This window comes from Phoenix dactylifera, unplaced genomic scaffold (genome assembly GCF_009389715.1).
Source record: "Phoenix dactylifera cultivar Barhee BC4 unplaced genomic scaffold, palm_55x_up_171113_PBpolish2nd_filt_p 000089F, whole genome shotgun sequence".
NCBI classification, from domain to species: domain Eukaryota; kingdom Viridiplantae; phylum Streptophyta; class Magnoliopsida; order Arecales; family Arecaceae; genus Phoenix; species Phoenix dactylifera.
Window position 1 is genome coordinate 1406137 of NW_024067678.1, and position 18649 is coordinate 1424785.

Genomic DNA, 18649 nt, shown 5'->3' on the forward strand with positions numbered 1-18649 from the left:
GACTAAATACATTGTAGTATACACATCCACCTTGCCTGTTACTCTATTCCGAGCCTCTATTCTCCATGTTTTGCTTCTTTCATTGAAGGAAGCAGACTCGATGATGGTACAATAAATGGGCTTCAAGTTGAAATGTGCTACATACTGATCCAAATACTGGATGCATTCATTCTTAGGAATAAAGGTTGGCGCAGACTTAGGAAATTGCAAATGTGGTAGTGCACAAAATTGCTTGGCCAAGTGAAGCTTCAAACGATCATATGCCCTCTTCTTCCAAAGAGAGCAGCGCAATCTTCCATCTCCAATATGATATTAGGGATGGAGAGGCAATTTAGACAAGCAGTAGAGGCAAGGCCTGATGGGCCGGCTCCCACAATCACTATTACGACCTCTTTTTATATACGTGTAATGCAAGATAACAATAAATTTCTATTTTCTTTTTTCTTATTTCTTTGGATGCTCTAGAATGTTTATGTTTAATGGATTTAGTCATTTTGATCATTTTAACGAAATACTGACATGAACAAGATACAATGTATTCCATTTTGTTACTTTTTTTTGCCCATCAAAAGGATCATACAAATGTTTATACTTCCTTGCCTATATGTTATAGATAAGGTTGTATTAAAATGTTTACTATATATATGTATTGGATAAGGTTGTAAACTAAATTTTCTTTTTAGATAATGTTAAGAATTGTCTGCATAAAAAATAAGAATCTAAATATCCTCTTTTGAAAAGAAATGAATTTAGTGCAATTATGTCGCTTGGTTTTCCTTCCATTTAACCATTAGGATCACCTTACCAAAATTTTACTTTTCGGTCTCTTTTTTCAATTGCCGCCTTTTTAGTCCCTAGCCTATATAGAAGAGAAGACATTAGTGTATATAAGAGAGACACGAAATTTTCGTAAGTGCATTTAATAAATAAAAGCATGCATTATATATATATATATATATATATATATATATATATATAGATAGATAGATAAACAAAGATGGATCGAACTATTGTTAAATGGCAATCAAAACAACGACAAAGAAGACTTTTTTTTCCAAGAGCAAAATCAATATTGTAGCAACATTGAACTAATTGATATGGAAAAAGAAACCAAGATTAGATATATTTTCAAGATTTTTACATCAATTTTACCTTTTTTATGATTAAATATGCATCTACAATATCTTTGTGTTAAGGATGTAAATAGAGTGTGATTGAGATCCTTTATGGAGTAGCAATGAAGCCCTCTCGCTTTGGTATTTCTTTTGTTCTTTGTTTTTATTTTGGAAACCAAGAAGAAAATTGAATAGATATCAATGATGAAGCCCTTTTATTTTTTAAATTGTTTGTAAAACCTTTAGATATCACGAAAATAAAGAAAAATTAATTTCAAAAAAAAAATATAAAGATGGTTCGAAAGAAGTTAATATAGTAGAAAAGAAGTTGATTGAGTGGTCGTGCGAGAGCATAACTTTTAGAGAATATATCTTCGTATCTCTATAGTGAGTGCTCTAATTAGTGACAAAGTAAATTGAAAAGGCTAAGTTACACCCTTAATAGATCCAAGATAGGAAGTTTGTATGGTTTTAGGTTGCAATATTATTGGAGGATTCACCTATGTGAGAGCAGTCATAAAAGCTGCAAAAGGTTTGGGCTAACCTAGTGAATTTAAACTTGAAATTTGATTTCATATCTATAATGTAGGTGTTACAAAGTAAGTTTGAGTTCTTATTGGACTTTGTAATTGGAACGTAAATATTATGAATTGATTTTATTTGAATTTGAATTTAAAATTTGAAAACCCTATTTCTCGGTTGACTTGTGCATTGTAATATATAAGGTCTTAATGTACATGCATTGTCAGACCATTATGAGGTGTTAATGCTAGCAAGCCATTCAGGTTTTCGGTGAGAGAGCTATTGAGACCTTTATGGGCCTCTCTAAAGGTTGCTTAAATAGAGCCCATAAAAAGCTCTAAATCTTGAGTCTCAAAAACAACACAACAGACCTAGAACAGTCTTTATCTACTACATTAAGAGATAGCTCTCCACTAGCCTTTCTTACTTCTTTTTAATATTTCTTAAGTATTTCTTTCTCTCCTTCCTAGGCAACTGAAGTAATCCATTGGGTTAGACCTGCACATTGTCGTGCTCGTGATAGAATGCTTTGGGCTAAGCCAATTTTATTATATTTTGGGATGATCTTGGCATGAACCTACAAGAGAGGGTGATATTCATTCTTAGGGCATTGTATTCACGCCTCATTCCAGTCACATCTTTTTTTCTATTTATTTGGAAATTTATCTTGTTATTAAATTTTAAACTTATTATTTTATACAATTATTTGTAATTTCTAGGAACCACCATCTAACATCTATCAATAGGAGACAAGAATATGTAGTTCTAATTGGAGGAGACTCCTACTTTCCACATCCATGCTTTACTTCACTCACTCATGACTAATCGAGAATCTTGCGCCAACTTTTTAGGCACAAGCAATACTTCTAATCTCTTAGGAACAATTGAATAACTAGGCTAAATCTAGAAATAGGATCCTAGTTAAATTATGACAAGCACTAGCCTTCCAATTCTCCCCTTTTTTGCAAAGTTGTGCTAACAATGTTGAACTTGTCGATGACTCAATAGCCATTGCCATAATTACTATGGTAGCAACAATATGGTACAACATATTGAACAAACTTGTGCAGCTCTTTTATGGCTCAAAACAGTAACTCCCTCACCGACTCATCCCCTCCAATGTATGTGCTGAAATTGATGATATCCCCTTTCACTTAGCATTGACTCCGAAGTTACTATACGGATGTTCCATTAAGCATCTAGTTTACACCATCAAATATCGAGTTGCGATTAGAATGGTATATGATGTTGTTGCATGTCATTTTACATCAAATCTGGGGACTCCAAGCATCAGTCATGATGTGATATAGGCACTCTTAACCAAATACAACTCAAATTGGTCCTAGTCCAACTAACTTGACCTAGCATTACCCAAGTAAATACTTGGTTAGAAATTACCAAGTTACGATGCGTCAGACCCGGTTGGTCAGATTCTAAGTCAAGTTTGGTGAAATTAGAGTTAAATAGTTCGGAAATTCTATTGTGTATCAATTAGGCCTTAACCAGACCTAACTAAAGTTCCGTTCCTATTGGAGAGCTTGTTGTTTGCAATTTTCCTCAAGCTTAATTCGTTCTATTCTATTCTAATGATTGGTGTGTTGGGCGGCTGGCCTTCAACCTAGATAAGGTTAAGAATATACCACTTCGATTAGCAGCACCAGTGATAGAATCTAGGCAACTATAGAAGATTGTAATGGAAAGAAGGAGGAGGAAGAGAGAAAGAGTAGAGACCAAGAGATAACGTGGTTCGACTGTAGTAAGCCTACATCCACAGTAGAAATCCCTCACACCTTTTTATTATTTATTATAGGGCTATAGCTCTTCTTTCTCTTATAGAAGAGGGAGGAGGAACGACTTCCATAAATCAAGAGAAACAATTCCTATTATGTTGCCAAAGTAAAAGAAAAAAGAATCCCATTGATTACAATCACCAAAATCACCAGACACCAAAATAGGTAAATCACCAAAAATAGATCCATGCGTTCACGAGTTTGCAAGAGACGCATCCGCCCAATTAGGGATATTGTCCAATACCCCCCTTCAAGTTGGAGCAGGTTGTTAGATAGAGAAAAATATGTCATACATGCCCAACTTGCAGATGATATCTAAGAATCTGTCGTGGCCAAGCGCTTTAGTAAATACATCCGCCAGTTGACTTTTAGTAAGTAAATAAGATGGTTTGATGAGACCAGCATGGAGCTTTTCAGGGACAAAATGACAGTCCAATTCGATGTGTTTCATTCTATCATAAAAAACTGGGTTGGAAGCGATATGCAACGTAAATTGATTATCATAATGAATAGTGATAGGCTCATGATGAGGAATTCGAAGATTTGTAAGAAGGGACTTAATCTAAGTGAGCTCACAACAAAGAAGAGCCATGGAGCAGTATTCAGCTTCACAGGAGGATCTGGCAACAATTGTTTGTTTCTTTGTTTTCCATGAAAGTGGTGAGAAACCAAGCATGGTAATATAGCCACTAGTAGATCGTCTAGTAATTGGACAACTAGCCAAATCAGAGTCACAATAGCCAGGGATATGAAGAGAGCCAGTAAATGGAAAGAAAATACCCTTGCCAGGAGATCCTTTGAGATATTGGAGAAGCCGGAGAACAACATTGTGGCTGAAGCAGACGATGCATAAACTGACTAAGTATGTGAACTAAATAAGTAATGTCTGGTCGAGTAATTGTCAGGTAGATGAGTCGGCCAACAAGATGACAATAAAGAGATGGATCTGACATAGGCGTGCCATCAATGTCGGAAATCTTCAAGTTCTGCTCCATCGAAAGGTCGACGAGACGAGTGCCAAGCATGCCTACATCATCCAGTAGGTCAAGTATATATTTTCGCTGATTGAGAAATATGCCTTTGGTGGAGATGGCAACTTCAATGCCGAGAAAATATTTTAGAGTGCCCAAGTCCTTCATGTGAAAGCGAGTGTTGAGAAATTGCTTTAGAAGAGTAATGGCTTGTTCATCGTCACCGGTGACAACAATATCATCCACATAAACCAAAATATGGACACAACCATTCTTAGAAAATTTGCTGAAAAGAGAATAGTTAGCTTTAGAATGAAGAAAACCAAAAGCAGATAATGCAGCCGAGAGTTTGGAAAACCAATTTCGAGAAGCCTGTTTTAAGCTATAGAGTGATTTGTTTAACTTACAAACCAAAGTGGGCTGAGTGGTGGAGAGATAAGGCAGTAGTTGCATGTAGACCGCTTCCTCTAAATCACCATGAAGGAAGGTATTGTTTACATCCAATTGGTATAGTAGCCATTGCTTAATGGAAGCAAGAGCCAAAAGACAGCGAACAGTGGTGAGTTTGGCAATAGGTGCGAATGTTTCATGATAGTCCAGACCATCCAATTGAGTATAACCTTTGGCAACAAGTTGCGCTTTATAGCATTCGACAGAACCATCTGGCTTATCTTTGGTCTTGTAAACCCATTTGCATCCGATGGCATGCTTGCCTGGAGGAAGGATGGTTAAACACCAAGTGTTATTGTCAGCCAATGCTTTAAGTTCAATATCCATGGCAGCCCGCCAATGTGAGTGTTTGTTGGCCTAAGTGAAGATAGTGGGTGTGATAGAGGATGTGAGAGCAGCCACAAAGGCACGGTGAGGAGGTGAGAGTCGAGAATAAGAGAGATAATGAGAAAGTGGGTGAGCAATAGAGAAAGAGGAGAAGGAGTTTGGATTCCCAGCAATGGAGTATTCAAAATTCTGGAGGTAAACAGGGGTTTTGGATAGGCGAGTAGACTGGCGAGTTGGGAGAGGGGGAGGTGCTGTGGTTTCATCCTGGGATGGGGTGGATGTGGGTTCAGCCAGAGGGAAAGAATTATCTTGAGTTATGATAGGGTCTGAAATAGAATCAGTAATAGTGGATGTTGAAGGCACTGGCGAATCAGGAACATCAAGAATGGGACGTGGCATGACAGAGGAATGCTCAGATGCAAGAGTCTGAAAGGAAAAATGTGTTCGTGAAAAACCACATCACGACTGACATATATGCTTTTTGACTCTAAGTCATAAATACAATATCCCTTTTGCCCAAGAGGATAACCAACAAAGATGCCATGTCGGGTATCAAACTTATGAGAGATTTGGGAATTTCGATCATAACAGAGACACCTGAAGACACGCAAATGACTGTAGGAGGGGGGCGAGCCAAAAAGAATCTCATGGGGGCTTTTTCCAGATAATAGAGGAGTAGGAATTTTGTTTATCAGATATGGAGTAGTAAGGATGCAATTGCCCCAGAAAGAAAGAGGTAGATGGGCTTGAAAACGAAGTACCCGTCCCACCTCAAGTACGAGGTGATGCTTGAGTTCTACAACACAATTTTGTTGGCTGGTGTGAACACAAGTGCATTGGTGGACAAGCCCATATTCCTTCAAAAATTGTTGAAGGTCATTGGCAAGAAATTCCTGGCCATTGTCAGTGCGAAGGGTTTGAATACAAGTATGAAATTTTGTTTTAACAAAAGAAAGAAAGTGGCGGAGAAGAGATTGAGTTTCAGATTTTTGACGCATTAAAAATACCCATGTAGCACGAGAAAAATCATCAATAATGGTTAAAAAATAATGTGCACCTGAGAGGGAAGCGGTTTGATAACCACCCCAAATATCATAATGAAGTAAACTAAAAATATAAGTAGTAGAAATAGAACTTGAAGGAAAAGGTATTCTGGTTTGTTTGGCTAAAGGACAAATGTCGCAAATACAATTCTTAGAAAAAAGAAATATCATAAAAATATTTAGATAAATGCTGTAGGCACTGAAGAGAAGGGTGTCCGAGACGCCAATGCCAACAGTCGAAGGTGCTGGGCGGTGTGGGAGAAGCAAGATGTGCAAGTGGTAAATCTAGGACATAAAGTCCTCCATGTAGTCTACCCACTCCAATCGTCCTCTTCGATTGAAGGTCTTGAATATGACAATGATCAAGATGAAAAATTGCAAGGCAAGGAAAAGCACGTGTGAGATGAGAAATAGAAAGTAAATTTAGATTAAAGGAAGGGATATAAAGAACATCATCCAGGCGAAGCCCATTAGGCAAAATAACAGTTCATGTAAAAGAGATATTTGCAGTCTGACCATTTGGTAAAGTGACAGAAGAAGCAATAGTAGATTGTGGTGTTAGTGTGACAAAGGACTTGGAGCAAGCCATGTGGTGTGTAGCCCCTATATCAATAATCCAATATGAAGAAATCAAAGCAAAAAGACAAGAGATATTACAAGAAACATTGGCTGCTGGGCTAGATGAAGTAGTAGGAGCCATGGTAGAGAGAAGGGCCATCAACTGCTGATACTGATATGGAGTGAAGGGCTCCCCATGAGCGTGGCCTTTAGTGGTATGACCAAAGAGGCAGAAGCTTGTTGGCTACACTGATTGGAAGAAGACAATTTGTTCCTCCCTTGCTGTCGATGCCCATTGTTTTTAGTGGGAAATCCATGGAGAAGAAAACATCGATCAATCATATGATTGGTCCTCTTGCAATGATCACAATACAAGGTAAATAGGAGGACGACAAACAAAAAGTGCAGCATCATCAGTAGAAGAAGTAACCAAATGCAAATTGCCGTGTCGTTGCTCCTGAAGTAACAGGAAATATGCACGACTAACAGTGGGAAGAGGATCCATCAAGAGGATCTGACTACATATGGCATTGTTGCTTTCATTTAAGCTCATAAGAAATTGCATCACCATTTCTTGCTGTTGAATAGTTGTGAGTTTCTTCGAGGAACTGCAGGTGCAAGATGGAATAGTGCTATAAGAAGATAGTTTATCCCATAATGCCTTTAGGCCTGTAAAATAAGTAGCAATGGGAGAAGTACCTTGTTGATGAGTAGCGATAGCCCGAGAGAGTTGGAATATACGAGGAGCATTTTGTTGGAAGAAACGGTCGTTGAGGTCACTCCATACCTTGCTGGCTTTCTCAGCATACATCACGCTATTGGCGATGTCAGGATGCACCGAATTCAGGATCCAGGAGTATACCATTCGGTTGCATTGCTCCCACTATGAGGCTTTAGCATCGGATGAATCAGGCTTCCTGATGGTTCCATTGACGAAACCAAACTTGTTTTTGGCCATGATAGCTATGCGCATGGCCCGGCACCATGTAGCATAGTTGTCTCCGATGAGACTCTGAGTGACAAGAGAAATACCGAGATTGTCAGAAGGATGGAGAACATAAGCCGAATCAGAACTCGTGGTGACATCGCTAGAAACCTGTCAAGACCCCCGCCCCATTCCCGGCGGGCTGCCGCGACGGTCCTAGGGTGCGGGTAGGCATAAGGCCACCAGCCACCGCGTAGAACCCTGCTACCTATCAATCATCAATAAATCTTGAAAAAATTTGGCATGATGCATGCACAAAATGATCACTTTTCCTATAGTGACCTGTCAGGATTATCTCAATACATACAACACACTACCTGTCAGAGCAGCAATCACATAATCTGTCACATAATAAACCTAGACAATATATAGCAATACATCATCTCAGGCATATAACTCATCTGCACACATATATATATACCTGCTTCCTAATCCATCCATGGTCAAACCCATATCCACAACAGGATCTATGACTGTAACTATGCACTATATACAATACAAGGTTTATAATACACCAAAAGGTATAAACCTCTATCTACATTATACTATACTATGGAGCGGCACAGCTAGCAGGCAACCACTAATCCTGCTCCTCTCTATACAATACCTGCCCTGCAATCAAAAACACCAAACTGGGGAGTGAGTATATAAATACTCAGTGAGTGGAGTAGAGAGTACTATGCACATGAGACAAGATATAATCATGGCTCGAGATGAAATCTCAAGATCAATAACAAGATGAACATGATCTCAACATAGAGAATATGGAGTAAATCATCAATATCACCACAATCAATATCAACTCATCTGAAGCATATATGGAATAATCAAGTAAACATATATGCTACTCATGAATATGCTCAACAGATCATAATGCTGGAACATACAAATCAGGTGTCAATATACTGAAATCATCACTAGACAGCTATCGGGAGGTGGGTTTTACGCCCCAGGCGAACCAGCAACAACTCCCTACTGCCATATGCATATATCGAATATGACACCACACCAATATGTAAATCATCACTAGACAGCTGTCGGAAGGTGGGTTTTACGCCCCAGGCGAACCAGCAACAACTCCCCACTGTCACATGCATATGCAGGATAAGACACCATATCGATAATGTAAATGCTAGACAGCTATCGGGAGGTGGGTTTTACGCCCCCGGCGAACCAGCAACAACTCCCCACTATCACATGCATATGCAGGATAAGACACCATATCGATAATGTAAATGCTAGACAGCTATCGGGAGGTGGGTTTTACGCCCCAGGCGAACCAGCAACAACTCCCCACTGTCACATGCATATGCAGGATAAGATACCACACTGATCATGTAAATGCTGGCCAGTATCCAGAACAGAAATCCATCTCACATCTACATACTAAACGGCACCTCGCGGGAATTCTACATCCGCGGAAAGCCATACTGCACCTCGCGGGGTCTTACTATGCCCGGCGGCAAGCAGAATATAAGTCGTAGGACCGGCCGATCCTACGCCTAGGGCCGTATCCCCCCCTAGGAAGGGACTGGGCTCCGCCCACCCAGAAGGCTACTATGTGCACAAAGGCCGATGTTCAACCCCCATCGACTATAGGTGTCCTGCAAATACTGCCAAGCCATGCATAAATGCCATAATGCACCCTCCCAATACTCTACTAAAAATGAGTATAATCAAGACTACCACTCACTTGATCATGACCCAATCATAAACTAACATCAGGGTTAGGAGTGAGGGTCAAGGAAGTGCAATACAACTCAATATACCATTAAAAAGGCTCTACAAATCTTTGAAATAGAGGAAATGAAATCAATTTACAAAAGAAATCATTTCACAATTCAGAATCAATTTGATTACTCATCAACCCCTCGTAATTCCTCTCAATGTTTCCTCAAATGCATGTACAGAATAATCAAGCATGGAGAATCAAAATATAGAGGAATATACAACAACAATTAATCAATAGGCTCAGGTGGAATCAATTCACACCTGGCGACATTCATGAAAATGAATTAAGGATGCTCATGGTGCAAAGTACATGACTCCCACTCACCTGTCAATCTGGCACAGCCCTGATACGCCTCCAAAAATCTACAGCAGGCAGTGGGGAACTTCTTCCTCTTGTTCCCTAGCTTCTTGCCCAACTGTGACATGCATTTACAATACATTTAGTTTTGTATCAAGGGCTATAATCTACGTGCCAATTATAATATAGGGAACTTTAATTAATTCAACTCCCCCGTTCCCTAAATCTTTTCTTTTTTTTTCTCTTTTTCTTTTTCTATTAATTAACTCATCATTTATATGTATTAGGGACTCCCTTGCATGAGTACAAGGTCCCTTTTAGCTTGATCTAGGCTTAATACCCTATTATAGCATGAAATCCCCTATTTTCCACCCGGATGAACAGTAACCCGAACTGACAGTGGGTTACTTCATCCCGGTTTTGATCCACTTTCAAGACTCCAAATTTGATGAAATTTTTACCTAACATTCTACACTCATAGAGGATTCCAAAGAGATAACATGCATCATCATCGGAGGCCGTTTGACCCCCTAAATAATTCGCCGAAGTTGGGACTTTGACACAGTTTTTCCGTAGTGCCGGAAAAATTTGTCAAAATCCGATTCTTCTTCTTTTAACCACCTCTACAACCCTTATCCGACCCCTCTAGACTATATCCACCCTTTGTATAGCCTAATGTCATCAAAAGACTAGATAGGGATGGATATTTACCTTTTTCTTTTTGGAAATCGAGGTCCTTGCATAGAGGGGAAGGAGATCTACACTTTTTCCTTCAGCTGGCAGCGCAACCGGGATCTCCTTCCTCTTCCTTTCTTCCTTTCCTTTCCTCTTCCTTTCTTCCTTTCCTTTCCTCTGTTTCACGCCTGAGAACCCCCCTCCCTCTTTCTCTCGGTTTCATTCCAAAAGCCAGCTCAAACCCTCCAATTAAATCACATCAAGATACTATTCACCCTTTTTTTAATATTATTAAATTCCCATTTTGCCCCTAACACTTCAACATATCTACGGTTATGCCATTAACTTTTGATTCCTTCCAATTTTACCCCTTATATCAATTTTAAAGGACTATTCTATCCCTTTTTATATATATAAAAAAAAAAAAAATTTGGGGTTATTACATCCTCCCCTCCTTATATAAAATTCGTCCTCGAATTTAAAAGAGTAAATTACCTGTTTACTCAAAGGGGTGAGTGTATTTACTTTTCATATTCTGCTCGGTGTGGTATTGGAAATCAAATAAATTGGGAGTGTTTTACCTTCTATCTCTACCACATAGGTAGGATACACATACTTCGCTTCTATACTATCCCCTACAAATGTATTAATAGCTAAGGAAATATGCATTAATATCTTATCCTTAGCTAACTTTTTAGCAAAATAAAGGGACACAAATGAATGGGTAGCTCCAGAATTAAATAATACTCTAACTTTAATCTTATCAATGAGGAGCATACCTGTCACAGCTACATGTAATGCCTGTGCCTCTTGTGGATTTACCGTGAACACCCTTCCTTGCCCTCTACCTACTGGAGCTGATGGCTGAGATGGTCCAACACTCTGCTGTGATGCTGGTGTCTGACCTCTGCCTCTGCCTACAGGCCCCCTACTACTAGGCCTGTCCATCTGCACAGAAGGGTAGGATGCCAAAGGCACAAACTGCTGGGTGGCACCCTGCAGGCATTCTCTGGCAAAATGACCCGGCTGTCCACATCTGTAGCACACTCCCTGGCCCATTCTGCATCTGCCAGGGTGCTGCTTCCCACATATGCCACACACTGGCCATGATTGGAACCCAGATTCAGTTCTGGCTATAGTGACTGGAGGACGAGGTACTGATGGTAGAAAAGTTTCTTGTGATTGACCTCTTTTCCTCCATTTCCTCTTACGTGGGGCAGGTGGAGTTGAGCGTACAGACTGCTCCGTCGGGCCCTCCGAGAGATCTACTCCCTCAGATCTATTTCTACTGCTTTGCCCTTTCCCCATACTCATTTTCTTCTGTTCTCTTTCAGCTCTTTCCTCTTTGTTTCTGGTCTCCCACTGTTTTGCTTTATCAATCAGCCTAGACAAGGTGGGGACCTCTACTGCCAGTACTGCATTATAAAGCGGGGAAATCAGACCCCGCCTGAATCTTTCTATCCTGGCAGCTTCAGTGGGGATGATGTAAGGAGCATACTTCCCCAATCTCGTGAACTCACGAGCGTACTCAGATACGCTCATTCCGGGCATCTGCTTCAGCCTCTCAAACTGAAGAGCCCGATTCTTCCTCTCAGCTGGAGACAAGAACTCATCCATCACTGCTTGCCTGAACTCTTCCCAGGTTGGAGGATTCCTACTGTACAATCTGTCCTCCACGTGCCTCTGGTACCAGCCCCAGGCATCTTCCTTCATTGTAAGCCCTACAAGTTCTATAGCTCTTGCATCAGAACAGGGCAGTCTCCGTATCATCTTTTCAGTCTCCTCCAGAAATCTCTGAGGATCTTCACCTTCTTCCCCCTTAAACTCCGGGGTTCTGAGCCTAAGAAATTCCTGTACAGTAATCCCCTCATCATCTAGAGCCTGCCTGGCCAAACTTCTTGGCACAGGTACAGGAGGTGGGATGGATACTACTGACGGGGCAGGAGATTTCCCCCGAGCAATCTGCTCCCTCAGAGCCTGATTCTCCGCCAGTAACTGTTCTATCAATGCATCTCTACTTCCTACATCTCCTTGATCATCAACCCTCCGTCTATCAGCAGGAGGAGGTTTTTCTCTTTGGGGCTCGACATGTGCAGAACCCGCATCCAATGCTATATCTGGCTCCATCCTCCTTCCTTCCAGGACGAGCAGGTCCTCTCCTTGGAGGTATTCTTTATATCTCTCTAAAAAAGTCAAAAAGAGAGGATGGTCGTTACACACTGAGTCATGATATATTTTACTGAGTTGTAAATGACTCATAAAATAACATACAGAAAAATCCTATGCTCCATAGTATAATCCTATACTTAATCCTGACTCATCCTATTACTCTGACAGGACTCTTCTTAACCTTTGCTCTGATACCAAGCTTTGTCACGACCCCCGCCCCATTCCCGGCGGGCCGCCGCGACGGTCCTAGGGTGCGGGTAGGCATAAGGCCACCAGCCACCGCGTAGAACCCTGCTACCTATCAATCATCAATAAATCTTGAAAAAATTTGGCATGATGCATGCACAAAATGATCACTTTTCCTATAGTGACCTGTCAGGATTATCTCAATACATACAACACACTACCTGTCAGAGCAGCAATCACATAATCTGTCACATAATAAACCTAGACAATATATAGCAATACATCATCTCAGGCATATAACTCATCTGCACACATATATATATACCTGCTTCCTAATCCATCCATGGTCAAACCCATATCCACAACAGGATCTATGACTGTAACTATGCACTATATACAATACAAGGTTTATAATACACCAAAAGGTATAAACCTCTATCTACATTATACTATACTATGGAGCGGCACAGCTAGCAGGCAACCACTAATCCTGCTCCTCTCTATACAATACCTGCCCTGCAATCAAAAACACCAAACTGGGGAGTGAGTATATAAATACTCAGTGAGTGGAGTAGAGAGTACTATGCACATGAGACAAGATATAATCATGGCTCGAGATGAAATCTCAAGATCAATAACAAGATGAACATGATCTCAACATAGAGAATATGGAGTAAATCATCAATATCACCACAATCAATATCAACTCATCTGAAGCATATATGGAATAATCAAGTAAACATATATGCTACTCATGAATATGCTCAACAGATCATAATGCTGGAACATACAAATCAGGTGTCAATATGCTGAAATCATCACTAGACAGCTATCGGGAGGTGGGTTTTACGCCCCAGGCGAACCAGCAACAACTCCCTACTGCCATATGCATATATCGAATATGACACCACACCAATATGTAAATCATCACTAGACAGCTGTCGGGAGGTGGGTTTTACGCCCCAGGCGAACCAGCAACAACTCCCCACTGTCACATGCATATGCAGGATAAGACACCATATCGATAATGTAAATGCTAGACAGCTATCGGGAGGTGGGTTTTACGCCCCAGGCGAACCAGCAACAACTCTCCACTGTCACATGCATATGCAGGATAAGACACCATATCGATAATGTAAATGCTAGACAGCTATCGGGAGGTGGGTTTTACGCCCCAGGCGAACCAGCAACAACTCCCCACTGTCATATGCATATGCAGGATAAGATACCACACTGATCATGTAAATGCTGGCCAGTATCCAGAACAGAAATCCATCTCACATCTACATACTAAACGGCACCTCGCGGGAATTCTACATCCGCGGAAAGCCATACTGCACCTCGCGGGGTCTTACTATGCCCGGCGGCAAGCAGAATATAAGTCGTAGGACCGGCCGATCCTACGCCTAGGGCCGTGTCCCCCCTAGGAAGGGACTGGGCTCCGCCCACCCAGAAGGCTACTATGTGCACAAAGGCCGATGTTCAACCCCCATCGACTATAGGTGTCCTGCAAATACTGCCAAGCCATGCATAAATGCCATAATGCACCCTCCCAATACTCTACTAAAAATGAGTATAATCAAGACTACCACTCACTTGATCATGACCCAATCATAAACTAACATCAGGGTTAGGAGTGAGGGTCAAGGAAGTGCAATACAACTCAATATACCATTAAAAAGGCTCTACAAATCTTTGAAATAGAGGAAATGAAATCAATTTACAAAAGAAATCATTTCACAATTCAGAATCAATTTGATTACTCATCAACCCCTCGTAATTCCTCTCAATGTTTCCTCAAATGCATGTACAGAATAATCAAGCATGGAGAATCAAAATATAGAGGAATATACAACAACAATTAATCAATAGGCTCAGGTGGAATCAATTCACACCAGGCGACATTCATGAAAATGAATTAAGGATGCTCATGGTGCAAAGTACATGACTCCCACTCACCTGTCAATCTGGCACAGCCCTGATACGCCTCCAAAAATCTACAGCAGGCAGTGGGGAACTTCTTCCTCTTGTTCCCTAGCTTCTTGCCCAACTGTGACATGCATTTACAATACATTTAGTTTTGTATCAAGGGCTATAATCTACGTGCCAATTATAATATAGGGGACTTTAATTAATTCAACTCCCCCGTTCCCTAAATCTTTTCTTTTTTTTTCTCTTTTTCTTTTTCTATTAATTAACTCATCATTTATATGTATTAGGGACTCCCTTGCATGAGTACAAGGTCCCTTTTAGCTTGATCTAGGCTTAATACCCTATTATAGCATGAAATCCCCTATTTTCCACCCGGATGAACAGTAACTCGAACTGACAGTGGGTTACTTCATCCCGGTTTTGATCCACTTTCAAGACTCCAAATTTGATGAAATTTTTACCTAACATTCTACACTCATAGAGGATTCCAAAGAGATAACATGCATCATCATCGGAGGCCGTTTGTCCCCCTAAATAATTCGCCGAAGTTGGGACTTTGACACAGTTTTTCCGTAGTGCCGGAAAAATTTGTCAAAATCCGATTCTTCTTCTTTTAACCACCTCTACAACCCTTATCCGACCCCTCTAGACTATATCCACCCTTTGTATAGCCTAATGTCATCAAAAGACTAGATAGGGATGGATATTTACCTTTTTCTTTTTGGAAATCGAGGTCCTTGCATAGAGGGGAAGGAGATCTACACTTTTCCCTTCAGCTGGCAGCGCAACCGGGATCTCCTTCCTCTTCCTTTCTTCCTTTCCTTTCCTTTTCCTTTCTTCCTTTCCTTTCCTCTGTTTCACGCCTGAGAACCCCCCTCCCTCTTTCTCTCGGTTTCATTCCAAAAGCCAGCTCAAACCCTCCAATTAAATCACATCAAGATACTATTCACCCTTTTTTTAATATTATTAAATTTCCATTTTGCCCCTAACACTTCAACATATCTACGGTTATGCCATTAACTTTTGATTCCTTCCAATTTTACCCCTTATATCAATTTTAAAGGACTATTCTATCCCTTTTTATATATAAAAAAAAAAAAAAAATTTGGAGTTATTACAAAACCGATCTGGTGTTGCTGCTGGAATCGACCATGATACTGGATGGGTGTGATATCAAAGCTCTGATACCATGAAGGTAACTAAAGAAGATTGTAATGGAAAGGAGGAGGAGGAAGAGAGAAAAAGTAGAGATCAAGAGATAACGTGGTTAGGCTGTAGTAAGCTTACATCCACAGTAGAAATCCCTCACACCTTTTTATTATTTATTGCAGGGCTATAGCTCTCTTTTCTCTTATAGAAGAGGGAGAAGGAAGGGCTCCCATAAATTAAGGGAAACAGTTCCTATTATGTTGCCAAAGTAAAAGGAAAAAGAATCCCATTGATTACAATCACCAAAATCACCAGACACCAAAATAGATAAATCACGAAAAATAGATCTATGCGTCCACGAGTTTGTAGGAGACGCATCCGCCCAATAACCAGCGGATACAGGGGACCTGCGAGGAGTTTGCCAACACCAACAAAGCCACCTTCTGCACAACCTCAATGACACCCTTTTGGTAGCTCGCTAGCAGACACGGCAGTAAACAGAGCCCTTTTTTTTTTTGCTAAAGAAAAAAAAAAAAAAAAAAAACAGAGCCCTTTGGCCTTCGAAAACACCCCAATGCCCAAGCAATTATTAAGTTTCCACGAATTATATCAACGATTAAAGTAGATTTCAGGAACTGGTATTCAAAAAAAAAAAAAAAACACTCAGGGTTGCAAATGAGATGCATTCACTTGTACATTAAACCTGCACGATGATACATTCTGTTATTCTCAGATGCTCTGAGATCAAAGACGCACAAAATTTTACGTGCTCTGTGCTTCTAAAAATGCATTGAATTCCTCTCTTGCCTTCCGCAAACGTGGCGTGACGCAAGCAGAGGATGGAGATGTTGGATACGAGGTAGGGGTTGATGTGGAAAATCAAACGTGACGATTCGATGCTTCATGCGACTTCCCTGGGGACAAATTTGACGTGCTCTTTTTCAGGACCCCCTTCCGATCCCTATCGAAAACAAAAGCTGTCTTCACCGGCGAATCGGCATCGTCAGCGCTGCTCCTTATCAGCTCGAGAGGCAAGTCGAAGTAGGACTCACCAGCTCCATCCTCCTCCTCATCAGCATCCAAAATGGCAGCAGAAGACCACGACCCGCACTCGAATTTTTCAAGAGAAACTGCTCTTGAGACGACGCTTCCCTGGTCTCCTTGCTCATCTTGGCTTGCTTGCACTCGTTTCTTCCTGGAGAAACCTGGCAAGAACAAGCACAAGGCCCCACATTTGAAGTTTTCCTCTACTCGAGGATCAGGCTCTTCAGAATCCTTACAGTTGCCGGCGTCGTCGGTGCAGTCATAGAGGACACGAATGCCATTTTCATGCAGCTTCATGCTGGGTCTTCTGGATGGAATGTCGAACTCATCGGATGGCGCGCAAGATCTCCCCTCACCGCAAGACTTGCTCCTGCGAAGGGGCATTCCCTGCTGCAGAGTCAAGCGGGATAGTGCCGCGGAGTGCTGGTGCTGTGCCGGAATTTTCCAGTTCTTGGAGCTTTTCGTCGTAGCTGAACCGGACTCTAGTGATGCGAGCGCTGAACTTGGAAGGCTGAAACTGAAGAACTTGGGTTTTCCGAGTGGCGGCAGAGTCGGTGGTGACCGTGACAAGCGATCTCCCACCTTTGCCGGTTGCTTGACTGATGCAGGATCCACAGAAATTTGCTTCTCCTTGTTCGGTGGGAAATGGGAGTCATAAAGCTGGCAGGACAATGAGGTTTCCTCACAGCAAACATCTTCCTCCACCGCAATATCTCTGTTCACTTCTTCCTTGTAGGCTTCAGAACCTTCCATCGCATGCTTTTGCTCGTAGGCAGGCATGGAATGTCGAGAGGCATTGAGCAAGAGAAGCCATAAATAGTTCGATGTATTTGAAGAGGAAGATATTGACTTTGGGAGAAGATGGCGAGCACGATCAGCATGTATAGTGTTGTGCATGTTCTTTTCTGGCTGTCAAGACGTTGACCAAGGACAAATAAAAAGGATAACTCATGCCTCCACTCTATGATGATTCATGCATAGCACCAGGGCTGCATTCTTTAGTACAGAATACAACATACAAGCTGAGTGACTGTTTTAGTTTCCTGCTTGAGTTATTAAAGCATTTTTCTAGTCATATATTATAGAGCAATGCTATGGTAACTCGAAAAATCACTCAACAAAGTTACTCAAAATCTTCCACCATTCATTTTGCTTAATAATGTGGCCCCATTCACAATGCAAATTCAAAGGGAGCAATGAGTACAACATACCAGCTGAGTGATTTTTTGAGTTACTAAAGCATTCTTGTATAATATAAGGCATATTAGTTGTCCCGGTGTCACGCAATTGTATAAAACCCCATTGGTTCTTTGCTGTTGACATTTATGCTAGACCTATAGAGATGATTAGAAGCAATAATAGCATTAATTTTTTATACCCAAATTTGACTAACATGTGCAAAGCCATTCGAGCTGCCGCACGTCTAGGGACCATCTGTTTACACTGCTTTACCTGTGGATGAGCTACCATATTTTCTGCAAGAAATAACGAGTGATCTTTCCAACACATGCAGAACTCTTCAGTGAATCATGAAAAGAAGAAAAGTAGAGGCCATTAATCTGTCGTAATATCTGTCACTAGGATGTGGGCTGGATCCCATCTCAAAGTGAGCAACTAATAATAGCTATCATGCAACTTAACATGATCTCCATCACCAACAAAACTAGCCTAAGTTGTTCAAGGGAGAGATTTTAGCAAGCATCA

At 41.0% G+C, this 18649-nt stretch overlaps 1 pseudogene; it reads right to left on the reverse strand.

Moving 5' to 3' along the window:
* Positions 1 to 16468: 16468 nt before the first annotated feature.
* On the reverse strand, positions 16469 to 18602 carry LOC103713544 (annotated as a pseudogene).
* Positions 18603 to 18649: the final 47 nt, after the last annotated feature.